This window comes from Aquarana catesbeiana, linkage group LG05 (assembly GCF_042186555.1).
Source record: "Aquarana catesbeiana isolate 2022-GZ linkage group LG05, ASM4218655v1, whole genome shotgun sequence".
Taxonomy (NCBI): domain Eukaryota; kingdom Metazoa; phylum Chordata; class Amphibia; order Anura; family Ranidae; genus Aquarana; species Aquarana catesbeiana.
In genome coordinates, this window is record NC_133328.1 from 436,807,650 (window position 1) to 436,824,155 (window position 16,506).

Genomic DNA, 16,506 nt, shown 5'->3' on the forward strand with positions numbered 1-16,506 from the left:
GACTCCCTCCCCAGCGGGAAGGCACCAGGCCCCGACGGAATAACCGGGGAATACTACAAACAATTTCATTCACAGTTGATCCCACATCTTAGTGACCTATTCAATCATGCTGCCTCCTCTTCTACCTTTTCGCCAGAATATTTAAAAGCGTTAGTTATCACGATATCGAAACCAGGGAAACAGTCGAATGTCTACCAAAACTTCCGTCCCATCTCCTTACTCAACCTCGACCTCAAACTATACGCCAAAACTATAGCGACGAGATTACTCAAAATTATGCCCACAATTATAAACCAAGAAACCAAGACCAAACAGGATTCACAAAAGGCAGACAAGCCTCAGATGCCACCAGGAGGATGATTAACCTAATTCACCACGCTGAGTCCACCGGAACGCCTTCTCTGCTCCTTTCCCTGGATGCAGAGAAGGCGTTCGATAGGGTTCACTGGTCCTACCTAGCGTCGGTCCTCCGGAAGTTTGGATTTCAAGGCCAGATTCTCGGAGCCATTATGGCTTTATATTCCAACCCCGAAGCTCAGGTTTACACGGAAGGCATGCTATCCCGACCATTCCCAATCACAAACGGCACCCGCCAAGGTTGCCCCTTATCCCCCCTCATATTCAACATGATCATGGAACCCCTAGCAGAACATATCCACTCTAATACCGCCATCTCGGGCCTAAGGATTGGCCCTCACCACCACAAAATTAGCCTGTTTGCAGATGATGTTATCCTCATCCTCACCAACCCGACTGTTTCCTTGGCAGAAGTACAAAAGATGCTAAATTGGTTTAGCTCGGTATCATATTATAAAATCAATACGACTAAATCCTTCATACTAGACATCAAGGTGGACGCTACTATAAGAAACCTCCTACAAGCACAATATTCATTCGCTTGGGCAGACTCTGACATATCATATCTAGGCATACAATTACCGAGGACGACTAAAAAACTCTATACATGTAACTATCTGCCACTCCTCCGAAACATTCAAGCGACCACACAAAACATAGCGAAACACGAACTCTCCTGGACAGGTCGCCTTGCGGCCTTTAAAATGATCTGCCTTCCCCAAATACTCTACTACTTTCGAACCCTACCTATTCCCCTGCCCACCACATTCTTCAGATCCCTCCAGACGCTGTTTAATAAATTCCTCTGGAAAGAAAAAAGACCCAGATGTGCCCACACAAAACTGATCAAACACAGACTGGTAGGAGGCTCGAGCTCAATAGACTTTGAAGACTACCACCTGGTGGCTATTCTAGCCCAACTACCCTGCTGGTTTCGACCATCCCCGTCCACTCTATGGGGCCACATTGAACAATCTTCACTCATAAGACCAAACCTCCAAACATGGCTACTAAGCATTCCCCTAGGCGCTCCAATCCCAAAATCCCTATCTCCCACCGTGAAAGCCTCAGCACAGGCATGGAAAAAAACGTCATCCCAAATGCAATACTCTCCCACCACACCACAATCCCACATCCCCATACAATCCTTACTCCATCTATTGCCAGAAATCTCACTCTCACCTTGGATCCTCAAAGGTATAAATTACATACAAGACATACTACAAGAAAACCACATCAAATCATTTCCTCAACTACAAAACACATACGCCATACCCGCATCCGAATACTTCACCTATCTCCGTATACGTCACTGCCTGCAAACTATACCACTCCCCATCTATAATATACATCCCAAGACTTGGGAATACCTCACCAACCCCGACACAAAAATCAAAGGGATCTCATACTTTTATAACAACCTACACCAAAAACGTACCTTTACCAAAATGCCACCCCACCACACCTGGGAAAAAGACCTTGCCACAATTTTTACAGACACACAATGGCAACAAGCCCTCAAGACTATTTACAAATCCACCAAATGCGCAGCCCTATGGGAACTTACACAGAAGATTACACTAAGATGGTATCTGACCCCTGCCCGCATAACATCTTTTAACCCTCAAATCCCTAATACTTGCTGGAGATGTAAATCTTCCACAAGCGACCTACTACATGTCTTCTGGTCGTGCACCAAACTCCGCAAATACTGGGAAGATGCCTTCCACTTAATCTCGACCATCACTCAAATCACGACCCCTCCAACACCAGCCCTAGTGATCCTCAACCTCACTATTGAGGACTTTCCTCACCCCCTCCAATTCACAATCACCCACATCCTCATGGCAGCCAGACTTAATATAACTAGACACTGGAAATCTGACACACATCTGACGCTTACTCAAGTCACAGACTTGGTATCACTACACTACAGTTACGAGACCACCACAGCCACACTATCTGGGCAAGCCACTAAAATACGCAAAGCATGGCAACCTTGGACCGACTGGACTAGAAACTGCGCACCCCGTGCACAAACGAACGGTTATTCTGACCCTCCTTCTTGACCGAGCAATACTTATCACTCCTTAGGAATGTTATGTTACCTCTGTAACTGAAAATTTTTTTTTCTCTTTTTCCACTGTTTGGAACTTTCGTGTCCACCACAAAAGGGTCCGCTTCGCTCCTGTGCCACTAAAGGTCCCACATGGGGTGACACACTTGTGAAGTGGACCGAATACGACCTTTCAGAGTTTTCTTCCTGTTAGCATTATACGAAATGACACGATTATTACTTACATTCGTATATACATGATTCTACTAGATCCCTATATGTGAATAGAAGTTCATATCTATGATTGTTATACAGACGTCGTTGCACGACGTACAATGTTTAATTGTACAATGTACTCTTTAAAACTCTAATAAAAATATGGAATTAAAAAAATGATGATGTAAGGCTGCTGTAGCATGAGAAAGAAAAAAAGAGGGAGAGAGATAGAGAATCACACAGCACAGCCAACACAGGACTGTGGGTGATTCTAGAGTAAATCTTTTTTTTGTTTTCAATTTTTTTTTTTTTTGTTGGTGACATAACAAACAACAGTCATTAGGCGACTACAAAGTTACTACAAAGGCCTCGGTAAGCCATACATAATTGGATATATACCTATACAATTGGATATATTCTGTTCCACATGTCTATCAATTAAATCTGGGAAAATTATTGGAAGAGGGCCCAGAAGTCAAGCCTGGCATCAGAGGTGGCATCACCTGTGGGTATCAATTAGGAAAACCCCACATATCTTTTTTATAGATTTTTGTAATAAGAATTCTGAAACAAGATGGAAAAAGAGGGAAAGATGCGACTGAGGGAAGAAGAAATAAAATAAGGGTGTGGGGGGGTATGGATAATAGAAGAGAGGAAAGTTGAAGGGGATGGGGGGATGGTTAGTCCTCACCCACTACCTGGGAAAGGTCAGCAGCTATTAGGTCTTTATAAGCAGTACAGTATTGAAACTTTGAACCATTGGCCGATCGAAGGGGTCTGTGCTGATTTCCAGTCGGATAGGATGCATGACATGGCGGCATTGAGGAGACAGGTTGCCACCTTAATCCAAGATGGCAGACACTTTGATAAAGTCACATGCTGAAACAAGTCAGGAAGTGGTGTCAGACCAGAACTGTAATGCCCCGTACACACGGCTGGATTTTCTGAGAGAAAATGTCCGATCGGAGCGTGTTGTCGGACATTCCGAACGCGTGTGGGCTCCATCTGACTTTTTTCCATCGGATTTTCCGACACACAAAGTTTGAGAGCAGGCTATAAAATTTTCCGACAACAAAATCCGATCGCGTCAATTCCGACCATGTGAGTGACCATGAGTGCCACGCATGCTCAGAAGAAATTCCGAGATGGAACCGCTCGGAACAGCTGGTAAAATTAGCGTTCGGAATGGATACAGCACTTTCGTCAGGCTGCAATGTTTGAAATAGTTTAATACAGCGCACTCTCTTCTTCTTTATAATGTGAGAAGAATGAAATAGTTTTGCTGCTCATATTCACACAGACTTCTCACAAGCTTCTTTCTTTATTATTTATTGTGATTCCCTCAATATATTTAGATTTGTCACATCTGACCAAATTTTTTATGGTTGGTTTTTAAATATTTCTTTTTTTTGTTTGTTTTTTTTGCTTTTTTTTTTTTTTTTCCAAGGCTGATGGTTTTTTTTTTGTTTTTTTTCTGTTTTTACTCCATAAATTTTTGTGTGTGTTTTGTGTGTCAAGTTACCACAACACCACTGATATCTTGTATTATTTAATCTCAAGGAGGTTGCTTGGTGTTGGTGTCTCTTGTTAATTTCACATTGTATTTTGAAATGTACCTGCCTCCTCACAAACAAACTGTCATTTTTGAAGGAAAACACATATAGGCGAGTATAATTGAAACAAAAGTTCCTTTATTAAGGGCTCACAACTAAACAAAGAGGGAGGCAACACTGGAGAAACAGCTGAAATTGGTGAAGCCTTTGGCCCCCAGGGCAGACATCAACTATTTTCAAGCAAAATTGGTGGCCTGAGGAGTTCTTATCTAAGGTAGTGCAGTCTAGTCCAGAAGTCCCAGAGATCCGGAAAGTAGCAGATGACATACATGTCCCCAGGCTGATACAAGAGACTGCATCTTTTGCCAGACCAGACTGAACCCAGGGCCATCACTCTCTGGTCTTCCTTCCACGCTTCCTTCCACGCTGTGGCTGTGGTGGTGGAGTTGTGGCAGGAGGAGGAGGGGGATGGGCCAACTCACTCAGGTGGGTATTGGGTGTTATTTCGCCACTCACCCCCTTACTTAGGACTTTATACAGAAGGTCCTCACATAGCTTACATTGACCCTCCTGCATGCCCTTCAGTTTGGTGGCAGTCATGAAGGCAAAGGCCTCTTCAGGAGTGGGTAAGGCTCTGAGGGACCAGAAGCCTCCTGAATGAGCCTGAGCGCTGAATCCTGCATGTGAGTCCCCTTCCTCGATTTTTTTTTTTTTTTTTTGTATGGAAGGCGGAGGGGAGGAACCTGCGATTGTCAGGCTGCGACTGGTCCCAGGCTTCTCCTGGCTGCCACTTAGCCCCGCCTCCTCCTGGCTGCCACTAACCCCCGCCTCCTCCTGGCTGCCACATTCCACAGCCTCCTCCTGTGTGCCACATTCCACAGCCTCCTCCTGGCTGAGGTCTTCCTGTGTATGAAAAAGGGACATAGTTTTAGTTATTTATTCATTAATCACACACAATTTTCAACTCATGACTGTTGCAAATTGAATGTTATCAAATATAACAGACTATCCTTCTTCTGAGTCCAGCATTTTTATTTCTTGTCCGAATTTTTTGTGCCCACTACTGTCTATTGATAGGCAAAACACTTTATGAAATCAGCAATTAGTGATCAATAATAACATCTAGTAAACATCATTTATTTAGTGACCAGAAATCTGTAGAAGAATGCTATACCTGGCTCCAGCTGGGCTCTTCAACTTCTTCCTGGCTGTAAGTCCCATGTTGGACATCGGAAGCCTCAGCTGGGGTGGAAGGAAGAGTGGAAGGAAGAGTGGAGAGGGATTCCCTGACTCCAGTCTGGTCTGACAGAAAATGCAATCTCTCATAGTACCACAGCCTGGGGACATAAATGTCATCTGCTGCAGCTCCGGATCTCTGGGAATCTGTGACCTTCTTGCGCTCCCTTAGATAAGTGCTCCTCAGGCCACGAATTTTGGTTTTTAAGTAGGGGATGGTTGCCGTGGGGACCACCGGCTTCACCAACTCCAGCAGTTTCTCCAACGCTGCCTGCCTCTTTTGTTTATTATTGTAATGTGGATGTTTCACCTGCCACAGACAGGGCAGCTCCCTGCATTTGTCTATGAACCGGGGGAGGAAATTGTGGTCATTGAAGCCATCCATTCTCTCTGCAAGACACAACACAAGACCAACACTAATGTCAGGCAAAACTCTCTTAATATAGTTACAATATAGGCCTCAATTTAGAAGCAGTATAGGCCCAAGTTTAGATCTTACCTTCGTTTTCACGATCGGCGCCTCCGATACTCCTTCCTCTGCTCACAGATCGTACGTACTACGCACGCGTGTTACGCTTTATAGACACTGCGCATGCGTGTAACTCCGTCCACCCCTGACGTTCTTTCTAGTCTCTTCCCTGCCCCTCCTCATTCTGCGCAGTGGGGAAGAGCACATGGCGGAGTCAGAGCAGGTGTGTGCTAATTACAGCAACGAGGAGGAGGAAAGCCTGGAGCCAGAAACGTCCCGATCCTGGAAGAGACGATTTAAGGCATCAAATATGTCCTTTGGGGAGATGTTGGAGATGGTGGACATCCTGAAGAAGGCCGACTATGATGGAAAGTATGGACCTTACCCCAACCCCAATGTCCAAAAGGCCAAGATCATGGCGAAAGTGGTCAAGAGTAGGGATGAGCCGAACACCCCCCGGTTCGGTTCGCACCAGAACCCGCGAACGGACCGAAAGTTCGCACGAACGTTAGAACCCCATTGACGTCTATGGGACTCGAACGTTCGAAATCAAAAGTGCTCATTTTAAAGGCTAATTTGCATGGTATTGTCCTAAAAAGTGTTTGGGGACCCGGGTCCTACCCCAGGGGACATGTATCAATGCAAAAAAAACTTTTAAAAACGGCCGTTTTTTTGGGAGCAGTGATTTTAATGATGCTTAAATTAAAAAAAAAAAAGTGAAATATTCCTTTAAATATCGTACCTGGGGGGTGTCTATAGTATGCCTGTAAAGTGAAGCGTGTTTCCCATGTTTAGAACAGTCCCTGCACCAAATGTCATTTTTAAAGGAAAAAATCTCATTTAAAACTGCTTGCGGGTTTAATGTCATGTCGGGTCATGGCAATATGGATGAAAATCAGTGAGACAAACGGCATGGGTACCCCCCAGTCCATTACCAGGCCCTTTGGGTCTTGTATGGATATTAAGGGGAACCCCGCACCCAAATTAAAATAAGGAAAGGTGTGGGGCCACCAGGCCCTATATACTCTGAACAGCAGTATACAGGCGGTGCAAACAAGACAGGGACTGTAGGTTTGTTGTTAAGTAGAATCTGTTTGTGATTTTGAACATTTTTAACGTGTTTAGCTCCAGCCAAAAAATCTTTTCTAAGCTTTTTGGAAAACATAGGGAAGGGTTATCACCCCTGTGACATTTGTTTTGCTGTCTTTCCTCCTCTTCAGAAGATTTCACCTCACTTTTTTGTCCCAATGAAAAATGTTTTTTGAAAATTTGGGTTTTTTTGTGGAACAAGGATTGGAAAGCATCAGTGGAAAGGAGAAATTGTTTTCCCATATTAACTCTTACAGGAGAGAATTTCCCTTCCTAGGGGTAGATTTCATCTCACTTCCTGTTGTCTCCTTCCGTTTGCAAGTAGGAGTCGTTTGTAAGTTAGATGTTTGAAAGTAGGGTCCTGCCCTATATACTCAGCAGAAATTTGGGCCTTAGGTGTTGCTGTGGCCACAACACTGTAAGCCCTCACAGGGCCCTGCTGTGAAATATTAGATCAAGAATTGTAATTACATGCCCCTGTTGAACAGGAGCTGAAAAATTAGGCCTTAGGCACTGGTGCTGGTGCCACAACACTGCAACCCCTCACAGACACTCTAGTTGGAACGCAGGAACGAGCCCTGCTGCAAAGTATTGCTTCAAAAATTGTAATTACACACCCCTGTTAGACAGGGGCAGAAAAATTGGGCCTTAGGCACTGGTGCTGGTGCCACAACACTGCAACCCCTCACAGACACTCTAGTTGGAATGCAGGAACGAGCCCTGCTGCAAAGTATTGCATCAAAAATTGTAATTACACGCCCCTGTTAGACAGGGGCAGAAAAATTGGGCCTTAGGCACTGGTGCTGGTGCCACAACACTGCAACCCCTCACAGACATTCTAGTTGGAACGCAGGAACGAGCCCTGCTGCAAAGTATTGCATCAAAAATTGTAATTACACGCCCCTGTTAGACAGGGGCAGAAAAATTGGGCCTTAGGCACTGGTGCTGGTGCCACAACACTGCAACCCCTCACAGACACTCTAGTTGGAATGCAGGAACGAGCCCTGCTGCAAAGTATTACATCAAAAATTGTAATTACACGCCCCTGTTAAACAGGGGCTGAAAAATTGTGCCTTAGGCACTGGTGGTGGCGCCCAGAACCAAAAATGTTCTTACAAGCTATCAGCGTGATGATTGAGGAGGAAGAGGATAATTACTCAGGGATAGTCACTCAGCATCAGCATAGGCAGTCTTTGAAGGGATCTGAGATTTCAAAAAAAATTATTCGGTTACATCAGCATCAGGTGCTTGGTAGCTGGTGGTGATCCAAGACTCATTCATTTTTATGAAGGTCAGCTGATCGACCGAGTCGGTGGACAGACGCACCCTGTGATCGGTTACCACGCCTCCAGCAGCACTGAATGTGCGTTCCGAATGAACGCTGGATGCAGGACAGGCCAGTAGCTCAATTGCATACTGTGCAAGCTCTGGCCAGTGATCCATCCTCAAGACCCAGTAACCCAGAGGATTTTCGGTGGGAAAGGTGTCCAAGTCTGATCTTGCCCCTAGGTATTCCTGCACCATGTAAAACAGACGCTGGCGATGGTTGCTGGAACCGATCATACCTTGGGGCTGCGGACCAAAAAATTGTCTGAACGCATCGGTCAGACGGCCACCTTCTCCACCGCTCCTTCTTTGACTGACCGAAGCCTCAGCAACACGTTGTCCAGAAACAGGAGTTTGTAACCTCCCAGTCTCTGGGAACGCGTTGCACAGACCTTTCTGCAAGGCCTCCCGAAGATGTTTCATCCTCTGCTCCCTCTGCGATGGCAAGATAAGGTCCGCAACCTTACCCTTGTAACGTGGATCAAGGAGGGTTGCCAGCCAGTATTGGTCCTTCTCCTTGATACCACGATTTCTTCAGGTAGCTTTATATACTGTAACCAGACAAGCCTGCCTGTCAGTAGGAAGATAACAGGAACGGATCTAGCTGAACACTGTGAGCAGGACGCACTGCACTAAATGTAAATAGTCTAGAAGATAACAGGAACGGATCTAGCTGAACACTGTGAGCAGGACGCACTGCACTAAATGTAAATAGTCTAGAAGATAACAGGAACGGATCTAGCTGAACACTGTGAGCAGGACGCACTGCACTAAATGTAAATAGCAGGAACGGATCTAGCTGAACACTGTGAGCAGGACGCACTGCACTAAATGTAAATAGTCTAGAAGATAACAGGAACGGATCTAGCTGAACACTGTGAGCAGGACGCACTGCACTAAATGTAAATAGCAGGAATGGCTCTAGCTGAACACTGTGAGCAGGACGCACTGCACTAAATGTAAATAGCAGGAACGGATCTAGCTGAACACTGTGAGCAGGACGCACTGCACTAAATGTAAATAGCAGGAACGGATCTAGCTGAACACTGTGAGCAGGACGCACTGCACTAAATGTAAATAGCAGGAACGGATCTAGCTGAACACTGTGAGCAGGACGCACTGCACTAAATGTAAATAGCAGGAACGGATCTAGCTGAACACTGTGAGCAGGATGCACTGCACTAAATGTAAATAACAGGAACGGATCTAGCTGAACACTGTGAGCAGGACGCACTGCACTAAATGTAAATAGCAGGAACGGATCTAGCTGAACACTGTGAGCAGGACGCACTGCACTAAATGTATATAGCAGGAACGGATCTAGCTGAACACTGTGAGCAGGACGCACTGCACTAAATGTAAATTGCAGGAACGGATCTAGCTGAACACTGTGAGCAGGACGCACTGCACTAAATGTAAATAGTCTAGAAGATAACAGGAACGGATCTAGCTGAACACTGTGAGCAGGACGCACTGCATTAAATGTAAATAGTCTAGATAGAAGATAACAGGAACGGATCTAGCTAAACTGAATACAGTGTATATATATATATATATATATGCAACACCTGGGATGCATATATATACACAATACACTGTAAGTGCAGCTAACTGACTGACTGTTCTGCCTAATCTATCTAACTCAAATCAAATGACACTGTCTCTCTCTCTCTCTATCTCTCAGCACACCGGAACACACACTACACAGGGCCGCCGTGCAGGCGGCCTTATATAGTGTGGGGTGTGTACTAAATCCCCTGAGCCATAATTGGCCAAAGCCACCCTGGCTTTGGCCAATTACAGCTCTCTCTACTGACGGCGCTGTGATTGGCCAAGCATGCGGGTCATAGTGCATGCTTGGCCAATCATCAGCCAGCAATGCACTGCGATGCCGCAGTGAATTATGGGCCGTGACGCGCCACACGAATTTAGCGCGAACAGCCCATATCGTTCGCAATTCGGCGAACGGGCGAACAGCCGATGTTTGAGTCGAACATGGGTTCGACTCGAACACGAAGCTCATCCCTAGTCAAGAGTCTGCACCGAAATTTTGGGATACGACGATCGAAAGATCAGTTCAGGAAGCGGTGGTCGGACCTGAAATTAAGAGAGCACGAGCAGTACAGAAAGATCCGGAGAGTGCTGCAAAAAAGTAAATAGTTGTGCTGTGTTCCTATTCTTTATGTTTATTATGTTCGTGCTGCTCCATGTGCTTTTATTAACTGTTATCCAGTTTCAAAAGGCAACTTTCATGTTCGTGGGCACATTATTCGTTCGTATCAAATATAGTTCGTTTGGCCATATGCATTTGCCAGCATTTTTTAGGGCCTACTTGTGTGAAAAGAATTGGGTTGTGTAGATGGGTTTGTTACTAGAATGGAATGCCAACTACATTCTGTGTAAGGAGAGGACACTCAGCAGCAGTTTACACATCTGGACACTGGAGCACTAGTGTGGGACACAAGAACACCCTTTTTATTAGGGGGCCCACACAGGTGCTCCAGTGTATACTATAGGGGTGTCTCCATCTGTGAAGCTTGTACAAGACAGGTAAGTATTCAAGCTTGACAAAGGACAAGAAAAATGCCACATCTTGGAACTCTGCCAAAACAGACATTTGTACCCCACTTCCAAACAACGTTTCATATTCCTATTTCTGCAATCAAATATCTGTGTGCTAAGTAGACCTATTTTTTTGTACATAGGGGATAAAAGACTCGGAGGACACCCCTCATCCGAGGAGACCACAGACCCCCCACCTCTGGAAGAAGGGGAAATCCACCGAAGACCAGCAGAGCAGGAGGAGGAATATGTGGTGGAAATAGTCACCACAACAGGTGAGTGTCTGCGACCACAGGCTCAGGTAAGAGATGGATGCCGCCATATTTATAATACCTGGTGTTTTTTTGTTTGTATCTTTTTAGGGGATTGTGATGTTGTGGATCCAGATCCTTTTACCAGTGAAAGTGCCCAGATCCTGATCGGGGAGATCATGGAGTGTAATAGGGACTTGGAAAACATTGTGAAAAGCATCAATGATGTTCAGCAAAAAATGAAGAACATCATTGATGTTTTAGGGAGAGTTTAAAACCCCTCAAAATGCCTTGGGTTTTTGTTGCGCCAAATTTTTTTGTATTTTTTATGTCAATTTGTAGCAAAGCCAAATTTTGAAGAGGCACACAGTGTGTCAACATGTGCTATCTGCCATCACGGGAGATCAATGGAAGCGTTTTGGGGGTGCAACCCCTTCCTCAATAATAAAGTAGCTGTGAGGAAGGGGTTGCACCCCCAAAACACGTCCCTTGATCCCCCCGTGATGACAGCTAGCACATGTTGACATTTGTAAATTTGTGTGCATCTTCCAAATTTGGCTTTTCTTGGGGTGACTTCACCCCATCTGAACGCAATATCAAACACAGTTTGTAAATACTCATGTCTGATATTGCCTTCAAGTTCTAACAAATGTGAACTTTGTAAGTTCTAAATTTTGTATTTCTTGTGGGTTTTACACATGCCTGTTTTATCTTAAATGGACATTTCTACTTTTTCTAATGTGACCCCAAAAATTGTTAAACATCAAACATGTTGGTTTGTTTTAAAAACCTTTTGGAAATGCACATGTGATTGTGCTGCTATTAAAAAGATTGTTAATCAAGATTGTGTGGATTATTGTCTCAACGCTACAACACTTTTGTGGTGCTCTAATTGGTGTTTTCTGTGACAATGGGGGTTATTTCCTAAGGGAAAATACACTTTGCACTCCAAGTGCAGTTTCAGTGCAGTTTCAAGTGCACTTGTAGTGCAAAGTGCCTTTGCCTTTAGTAAATAACACCCAACAGTGCTTTGTAATGTTACACAATCACGCCATTTTCAGGACTCGCCACATTTCTGTCAGGGTCAGCTAAAAAAACACAAGCAGTAAATGTCACCAAAGATTTGATTTTTTTTTTTTTTTTTTTTTTTAATTTTAAAAAGGTTTTGCACATTGTCTGGCATATTGATAGCCCCCCTACCCGCAAAGAATTCAAGGTATCTTAGCCGGACATCACGGGCACTCAGGGGGGGCAAGCCAGAATGGCCACTTTCAAGCACCATCATTGTTGATTCATGTTGAATTACGGCCTCAGGCCCAACTGAGCAAGCATAGTTGGCAGAATGTTGCCGTAAAAAGTTGTGTAGAACACAGCACACCAGGATGATGTGATTCAGTTTGTACTCCACCATATGTATGGGTGTAAGAAATAGGTGGAACTGGCTGGCCATGATACCAAATGTGTTCTCCACCACTCTTCTGGCTCTGGCCAGCCGGTAATTAAAAACCCTCTGGTCTGGGGTGAGGGTCCTCATCGGGAATGGCCGCATAGGATGGTCCCCCAGTGCAAAAGCTTCATCCGCAATGAAGACGAATGGGAGTCCTTCCACATTGTCTTCTGGAGGTGGCAAGTCCAAGCTGCCATTCTGGAGATGCCTGTAGAACTCGATCTGGGCGATGACTCCACCATCGGACATCCGGCCATTCTTCCCCACATCCACATACAGAAATTCATAAGTAGCCGACACCACCGCCAACATCACAATACTATTGAACCCCTTATAATTATAATAGTATGACCCCGAGTTGGGTGGTGGGAAGATGTGGACGTGTTTCCCATCAATTGCCCCTCCGCAGTTAGGAAAGTCCCACTGCTGGGCAAAGTGGGAGGCCACAGTCTGCCATTCCTGTGGCGTGGAAGGAAACTGTGGAGTCAAAACCAAAAAAAAAAATTAGTCTTTGTGCACATAAACAGGGAAAGCAGATTAGACACAAACATTGTTGGCCAACATCAAGATAACATTTATTAGAGGAAATTTTTAAAAACCAAACTATAAGGTCCAACTATCAGATTCCCCCTCCCCCCCTCTCCTGGGCCATTTCTAACATTATTGGGGGGGGGGCTCTTGGACAGGTAACCCTCTCCACTTCATTGAGAGATGAATGCCTAAATAATGGGTATTACTTTGAACAGCCCCTCCTTAGTTACACTATTGGCAGCCCACTGGACAGGTAAGAAGTGTCATAATACAAAGATATAAATACACACTGTAGACATTTAAGCACATTTGGACATTCTGCTATTACCTATCAAGATGATAATAATAGGATACAAAAACTTGAAACAGTACCATTTGAAAGTATTCAGGCAGGCCTTTGCACTACATGCTTTGGGGAATTCATCCATAAATCTAACCACTAAAGAGGTGGGTATAATGTGTATGGGTTTGGCAAAGTCAGCAGATAGATGATTGAGGATAGATAGAGGATTGGTATCAGCTGACTTAGCAGTTGGGGGGAGGGAGGGTTCCAAATGATTTGGGGACCCCCAAAAAAAGCCTCTGGCACTCTGCCTGAATTTTAAGCACCAATCGCATTTCTAAACATTTTAGGGGTGTTTGGGGTAAAGCACTACTATGGAGCTGATAAAATACATTGTTAAGTGACTACATGAGGTGAATATAGGGCCTGTAGACCATGCTGGGGAGGTAAGTGAAGGCAAATATGTATGAAGGAGCAAAAAAATAATTGCCTAAAAATCCAGCATGCATGAGGACAAAGGGGACATTCACAGCATAATACAATCATGGTAATTAGGGAATGAGGAAAGACGTACAATATATTATCAAACATTAAATACAATAAAATGTGATGTTAAAGGATAAATCTTACCTTAATATACTCCTTCTGCAGGACCTGTATGATGGCAGAACAGGTCTCTGGGATAATGATCCCCAGAGCCTGGGGGGAGATGCCTGTCGAGAACTTCAAGTCCTGCAGGCTTCTCCCCGTCGCCAAGTACCACAGGGTGGTGACGAGCCTCTGCTCCGGAGTGATGGCTTGCCTCATGCAGGTATCCTGCCTGCTGATATAGGGGGGGTCAGCAAAGCCAACAAACGGTGAAATACGGGGTCCGTCATCCGGAGAAAGTTCCTGTAATCATCAGGATTATTCTCACGGATCTCACGGAGCAAAGGCATATGACAGAACTGGTCACGCTCGAGCAACCAATTCTTGGTCCATGAACTCCTCCCCACCCTGTTCATGGATTGGACTTGTGTCAAGGTCAGGACCCCAACACCAAGCCCCCCGCACAGCACAAACTCTACGAGGAGTACATATACGCAACATGGCTAGAAAACAGTCGGCTGCTCAGAACGAAGTAACTGAAGAACAGCAACGCCTGTGTAGAGCGACCTGAAAAACAGTAACAAATGAACAAGAACACAATGACAAGTCAATGGTACTCGCTGCACGCACTGAAGAGCAGATACAAATCCACAAGCACAAACTGAACAGCAGAAAACGATCTGAAAACCACGAGTCTGAAAAAGCGCGAATCATCTCTCACCAAACTTTTACTAACACAAGATTAGAAAAAGGAGCCCAAAAGGTGCCGCGCTTGGTTCTGAAATGGCCTTTTCTAGCCTCGTCGTATGCGGTGTACGTCACCGCGTTCTTGGCGAGCGAACTTTGTTCGACCGTGTGTACGCAAAACAAGTTTGAGCCAACATCCGTCAGAAAAAATCCATGGATTTTGTTGTTGGAATGTCCGATCAATGTCTGATCATGTATACGGGGCAAAACTGTCCGTTCTGCCATCTTGGATTCAGGTTTTAGCTATTTTACTTTGCTTCATACATGTAAGCACCTTTTTTTTAGATAAATACAGTTAGATAAATACAATATTAGTATATAAATCTTCCGCATTATGGTCTTTGCACATTGGGGGGGGGGGGGTTTACCAAAACTGGAGCACTTAGGATCGGGTGTAGCTGTGCATGGTAGCTAATCAGCTTCTAACTTCAACTTCTTCAGTTAAGCTTTGACAAACCTGGAAGCTGATTGGTTTCTATGCAGAGCTGCACCAGATTTTGCATGCTCCAGTTATAGTAAACCCCCAATGGGGTTTGTTGGATTGTTGCACTTGAAGATCACAAATACATGTGAGTATAATTGGTTATTTATATAGCTTGGATGTAATATACTGCACTATAAAATTTTATTTTATTTTTTTTGGGGTAATAACTGTGGAAAAAATGAAAGCAATGAACACTGAAGTCTAAAGAAGGAGATATGAGAGGGAGTTGGGATATACGTGATTTTTGCCTTGGACCTTAGGGCAACAGACTTTGAAAAGAGTATATTGGCTTGTGGGATAAGGCACCTGGTAGATAAACCACACGGTGAAGAGTAATTGTTGCGCTATATTAAAAAGTAAAATATACCAGCGCAAAAAGATAATATAAAACAGATCAAAACAGCTGCTAAACACTCCAGGCAAATTTACAAAAAAATCCCAGATAATACATTTAAAATAATATAGTGCAGCACTAAAATAACATCATCAAATAAGTAAAATTCATTGAAAATTTTCATTAAAAAGTTCATAAGCAGTCATGAGAATATGCAAATCCATTTCCTAATAAAGTGACAATGTGCACTCATGAAGATTTGAAATTCCATGCCAAAAAGTGTGACCTCATTTGTGCCAAGGTTTATGTGTGTCTGAGACTGTCACCTGTAGTACAGTAATTAGCAGTTGTTTTTGAATAGAAGGACTATGGCATATCAGTGTAGTGTATACATCAAACAGATATAGGTTCTATGCAACAGAACTTGTTTTTCCAGGTGCCCCAGCCCTTTCATTATCCTGGTCATAACTCACGTTTTTTCACTCTGTTTCTAATTTCAGCTGCAAAGTTAGTGCCGGTTCACACTAGACGCGGCACGACTTGCAGGTCGCCTCACCGAGGCGACCTGCACACGACTGCTGGGGCGACTTGCAAGACGACTTCTGTATAGAAGTCTATGCAAGTCGCCCCCAAAGTAGTACAGGAACCTTTCTTCTAAGTCGGAGCGACTTGCGTCGCTCCGATTAGAATGGTTCCATTGTACAGAACGGGAGGCGACTTGTCAGGCGGCTAGATCGCCTGACAAGTCGCCCCCGTGTGAACCGAGCCTTAGGCAGATTACTATTGTATTGTTAACATGTATATATTTTTTATACTGTTTAAACACTGAGTTAAAGGAGCCTGGACACAGGCAGTTGTAGTTGGCCCAACTTATGATCTTGCACACAGGCCCACTGCATTCAGAAATCACATCTGCTTGTAGTTTCCTCTTTAAATGTCAGTATAAAGAAGGCGACAGCAGGGGGGGGGCGTATATA